At 38.9% G+C, this 6,000-nt stretch overlaps 1 pseudogene; it reads right to left on the bottom strand.

The window, feature by feature from the left end:
* Positions 1-692: 692 nt before the first annotated feature.
* Positions 693-6,000, bottom strand: part of LOC110312049 (tRNA-splicing ligase complex subunit RTRAF pseudogene) — a 134,982-nt pseudogene continuing 129,674 nt past the window's right edge.

The raw sequence follows: 6,000 nt of genomic DNA, 5'->3' as shown, positions 1-6,000 counted from the left end.
CCGGAATCTGAACTCAAAGTACAGCTGCTTCGCTAACATCACCACCACACTGCCATACCCCTGGCCAGGTTCCAAATGCTTCCACATACATTTTACATCTTAGAGTCCTCATAAATGGGGCTAGCACATGTCTTTTTCTGATCCACAGATCCTACAACACCCTAAGCCCCACAAATACCAGCCTCCAAATGAAGGCATGAGCTCATGGTGTGCACCCACATTTGGGCTGAGAGTCAAGAATGTTAACTCTGCTGATTTTGAAATTGGGCTGTGCACACTGTTCAAACACACGAAGGTGGAAGGACTGATAAAGCACTTATGTGGGATGGAAATGATTCTCGGAATCCTTACAGGGATAGTCCATGCAATGACTCCTTATTGGCTCTTGTTTACAGGAATAACTCTGCTAATTTCTTCTGGTTTTCTTTGTTTGCTTGCTTGTTCTGTTTGTGTTTTGTTTTGTTTTATATTTTATGCTTCCTGCTTTTTCCACATTTTATTAAAGGGGGAATAAGTAGTGGTGGTAAGTCTCTAGAACATCTACTCCTATTCCTTCCTTAAAATGTGATATTTGATTTCCAAACACATGCCAGGATACACTGTTCCCATCATCCTAGCCAGGTTAGAAACTGAAACCCTGATTTGTTTATCTTTCAACTTCCTCCAGTCTGTGGTCTTTGGATCAACAACAATTATCTGATGACTATTATGGCTTCGTTACATTTTGTTTGTAGCTCTCTGAGAGCTTCCATATGTAGAAACCACAGAACTTGAACAGGTTCATTAAGAATTGCACTCCCCATGTCAAAGCCAAGAATATGATTGTCTAAAGAAACAGGGAATCCCTCTCTTGTTCAACTTCCCTTAGCAACTGCTTCTTGAACCAACTTGTGAATTTTCTTACACCAGATGTAAAATCCAGATTATTTCCATCCTGGTTGATCAATGGCTATGTAACTTTTCCTGTATTTTTAGTATTTCTTCTGTTATCAGGTACTAACTTCTTGTGTTTTCCAGCATTATCTCCATATTCAAATCTAACAGCTAAAATAAGAAGGCAGGCAATTGCTTCTTGCTCATCCTGAATATTGAAAAGACAATTAACATCTCTGAGATTAGAAGAACTTGGGCCAGTCACTGCTGTGGTTGTTTCTCAAGTTACCTCTTTCTTCAGTCTTGCAGTGTATGATATTTTGATCTCCAAGCTAAGTAGTAAGGCTTCTAAATTATTTTTCATCTTTTCAGTTGAAGACATTTAAGTGGTTGTAGTAGTCTAAGGCCTTGAGCTTGTGTTCGAAGAAGATGGACCACCCACCACCAATGTCCAATCATGTTGGTCTCCTGACTCTCTGAAAATTCCAAGCCAGCAAGGGCTACATGGTAAGTATCTGTTTCAAAAAATATGTAGGATATTTCTTGAGGTATACGGAATATAGATAGAATGTAGATCTAGTTGTAGTGGGGAGCATAATTGCTATATATTCCACTGACATTGGCCTGGGAAGATATTTATTGGAGAGGTAGACTCTCATAAGTTCTAAATTCAGACACAAGTAAAACAAGGTTGTATGATTATTACTAAGCTATAGTAACACCAGAGAGAGAGAGAGAGAGAGAGAGAGAGAGAGAGAGAGAGAGAGAGAGAGAGAGAGAGAGACTGTGTGTTTGTTAAAGGTTGAGTATGTGAGACAAATGGTCTCTTCATCACTTATGAAGATTCAAGAGCCTCTTTACAAAACCAAACAAAACAAAGCTGCAGCCTGAGAACCTAGTGGTTAAAGTCACAGAAACATTTGAGTTCAGTGCAGATACTTGTCTGTTCAGAATCTCCTACCTCTCAGAGATTGTTAAGGAGGATCACTCTACCCTTGTCGATGCTAAGACTTCCTCGGGCTGAAGGATGCCATAGAAGTATCTTTGCATGAAGCAATGGGTACCCCATATTATGACTGCCTTTGTTTTCTCTTTGGGTCCCAGCCTCCTACCTAAGGTTAACTTCCAAAAGGGGGGAGGGGGAGGGAGAGGGAGAGGGAGAGGGAGAGGGAGAGGGAGAGGGAGAGGGAGAGGGAGAGGGAGAGGGAGAGGGAGAGGGAGAGGGAGAGGGAGAGGGAGAGGGAGAGGGAGAGGGAGAGGGAGAGGGAGAGTTCAGTCATAATAAAGGGAGGCAAAGCAACCTAAAGAGTTGCTGGTAGTTAGTAGTATGTACCAGCTGAAGATCAAAAAAAAAAAATCCCCAAAGTTGCATACTGAGGGTACTTCGTGGAAGGGGCGGAAAAATAAGAAATAAACAAATCACTGACATGGATGCATTTTCTCATGGACTTAAACACCCTGCTAAGGACTGCCATGTACAGGCGAAGCCAACTGTTCAGGTAACTTACCTATAGAAGTCTAAAGGAGATAATGAACAATTTTGAGTAAAGCTGTATTTCATGACTTTTGCTAGAAGATAGAAAAGATGGAATAAAGAAACCAGGTGAACCGAACATGCCAATATTGATCTGTGAAGTCAAGAGATCCAATGAGCGTAGGAAGGAGGTCAGAAGGTGGGTAATTAAAACCATCAGGAATGTGGAAGGTAGGGCTGCAGTATCACTATGACTTTCAATATTACCTCTTTCCTTTAAGTCAGGCCCAATAATATGAGACAGGGACAGAGATGGGCTTCTTCCTATCTATCCATGGGAGTGGCACTCTTCTACTCTCAAACAGTAAGGATCAAATGGTGGTCTTTGCCTGCCAGATAGCAGAAAGCTGTAAATATAATAATGACAAGCAAGAAAAGTGAGAGGTACAGCTAATTGGTTTGATCCACTGGAGAAATGTCCAGTCAAGACATGTCATTTTTAAGGACGTGATAAATGGCTATCAACAAAGAGTGCATCTTAACATGTAAAGCCAGACAGAAGTGAGTGGACTGTGTGAGACTGAGCATTTTTTAATAAATATAAACACCCAATTCCTTGATTCATTCTTGGCTAGAGCTCATGTTCCATACCTATAATCTATTGGTCTCTAGAAAAAAAAATTCAATAGGAGGCATTTTTAGCTTGACATTGTAAAACAATGTTCTCATCTACAAGTTCACACCAGAGAACAGTAAAATCATGTTACAAAAATATTTTTCCCAAACTCTCTCATAATGCTTTAACTAAGGTTATAGTTTGCAACTGGAAGCCTCCAATAGGGCATGAACTGGGATCTACTCTTAGAAAGATATATATATATATATATATATATATATATATATATATATATATATATATATATAATATTGGCTCTGTAGTCAATGTCTTGAAATACTTAAAATGAAATCTCTAAACATGGTTCTTTACATTTTTGTACTGAATCATGCAAATTATGTCATTATACTTGTTTGTAGCTTTACTTGACGCATGACATTTAATATAGAGGGTCTAAGGTGAGACTGGACTTCCGTTTGAGTTGAAGACAATATACAGAATGTTGACTAAAGTCTAACTAGTTCATTGTATCCGAAGGCCCACCCAGTGGTCATTTTTCCAGTTTCTGCATATTCTATTGGAATAACAAAATTAGCAGTGTAAAACCCACACTAGGATCTTGGTTTTCAAAATAAGATCTTCATACAGGAAAGGACCATGCAGAAACTGCATTATCTGTCCCATTCTCATTCCTCTAGAGTTGAAATTGAAAAGCACTACTATATTCTAATGATGGTAGATGTCAGTTCCTCTGTGATGATGGCTGAAAAGGGTAGATCAGATGCATAGAGACACCCTTATTGTGTCTCTGTTGGATGGCTCAATATGACCTCCAAATAAATCAGATAGATCTCAGAGACCATATACAGGGTTTTATCATCCTAACTCAGCAATTTAATAATACCTAAGCTGAGTGCAAATTCTGTGAGAAGTTGTTTTCTTTGTTTTGTTTTGTTTGCTTGTATGTGTTTTGTTCTTTATTTGACAGAGAAGAGAGACAAGTTTTCAGGTTTATGGAGCCATTGGCTTGAGGAATGTACTTTTGTTTAATCTTATAATAAAGGAGGATCATAACTAATTAACACTCACGTGGGACGTGTAACAAAACTTATTTATAGTTTTACCTGAGGGTTCTATGAACTCTTCTTTCTGTTCTTTGTTATATTGCACATTTAAAATGTAGGAGTTGCTTATTTAGCCCACAGGATGTTACACCATGTGTATTGATGTTACTTCACATCAAGAGCATGCTGATTAGCCATGATGAGCAATAGATGGTTTTGATGCATGAACTTTTGATAAGACATCTATAGGTCTACATTCTTCAAAGAATAGAGGAGTGGTTCTTAACCTTTCTGATCCTGTGACACTTTAATACAGTTCTTTGTGATGTACTGAACCTAACCATAAAATTATTTTTGTTACTACTTCATAACTGTAATTTTTGCCACTGTTATAAATCATAATGTAAGTGTCTGTGTTTTCCAATGGTCTTAGAAGACCCCTGTGAAAGGGATGTTCGATCTTCAATGGGGTTGAGAACCAGTGGTATAAAGGATAAGCCCTAGGGAAATTCATAACCTGGAACTATAGTGAAACCTTTAGAAATTCATGAGATAGGACTTTGTAGGATATGCCCTCTGAAGAAGAAGAAAAGAGACCCTTGAACTACTTATCACTGTTAAGGAAACAGACCTAGCATCAGTTCTGAGTTCTGGAGACAACATAGCCCATGGCTATTTAACACATTCTGGGTGACAATAGGATTCAGGTGCACTGTAGAAAGAGAAACAGCACGGAACTAAACAAAACCTGTCTGGAATAATCAAGATATAAACCTTGATACACTAGAGTAAGCCCAAACCATATATACCAGAAAAAAAAAAAGCCAAAACATAGTCTTTGGGTTAAATAATTTGTGGTAACACTGGAAAGTTGATTATGGAGCAGTGAAGTGAACCTATGTGTAGAACTGCACATCACCAGAAGCTACTCTAGTTCTTCCAAAGAATAATGATGCCACAGTATCAGTCAACCAAAAAGTAAACTAGTTTACCCAGATTTACTGAGTCTAGCAGGACCAGAACATAGTCAAGTGTTTGGGCAGTTACCCATATGTCCACTAACCAATCAACATCACCAGGAATCTTCTCCCACTCTCCACTTGAGGTCAAGTGAAACATATGGAGAAAGACTGTCTCTACCCTTCCACCAAAGATGACCAACTACATATGCAGCAATTTGGGCATTCCTAGATTTATCTTTTAATATTTATCTATTTATCAGTACTGGGACTTTGTATATGTTAGGCAAGTGCCCTGCCACCGATTTATAATCTGAAAGTGTTTTGAAAATGTGCTCCAGTAAGGATGTAACCATGAGAATCTGGAGAGTAGCTCAATAGGAAAATATTAGAAGGGAGTTACCTTGGGATTTGTGCTTGTCCTAACTTATTTTGGGAAGAGTTCAATGGAATGATTGTTTTCTTTGTCCTGTTGCTCTGTGACTGGGTATCATAATCTAAACTACAGGACGGGATAGGAATCAAAGCTCAAATTATGGGAAAGTGCTTATGGAGTATACATGAATCTCTGGGTTTGATCTCCTATACCTCATAAATGAAATGTGGTGGTACATGCCTGCCATCCCAGTGCTTGGGAAGTAGAGGCAGGAGAACCAGATGCTTAAGGTCACCCTCAGCTACACAGTGAGTCTGAGGCTAAACTGAGATAAGCAAGACACTGTTTCAAAAAGCAAACAAGAAAGAAAAACCACCACCATCAAAAAACACCCCAAAACCCCTAAAAAATAAAAATTGATTATCCTGGGGGTAAAGAAGCATCAGAAATAAGCTTTTCTGAGGTTGGGGTGGGGTGTTGAAGTAGCACCCCTATTCTGATTATTCATAAGCAGTTATAAACTGACGTTGTTTCATCTGGAGCCATCTCAGAACTGAAGGGGTCTTGACTTATGCTGATCATCACCTAGTTCACTGCCATATCCATATGTGATACAAACCATATGACATTTGTTCACT

This window comes from Mus caroli, unplaced genomic scaffold (genome assembly GCF_978045245.1).
Source record: "Mus caroli unplaced genomic scaffold, Mus_caroli_1 scaffold_17, whole genome shotgun sequence".
NCBI classification, from domain to species: Eukaryota; Metazoa; Chordata; class Mammalia; order Rodentia; family Muridae; genus Mus; species Mus caroli.
The sequence above is the reverse complement of the archived record's forward strand: the minus strand, read 5'-3'. Positions and strand labels throughout refer to the sequence as shown.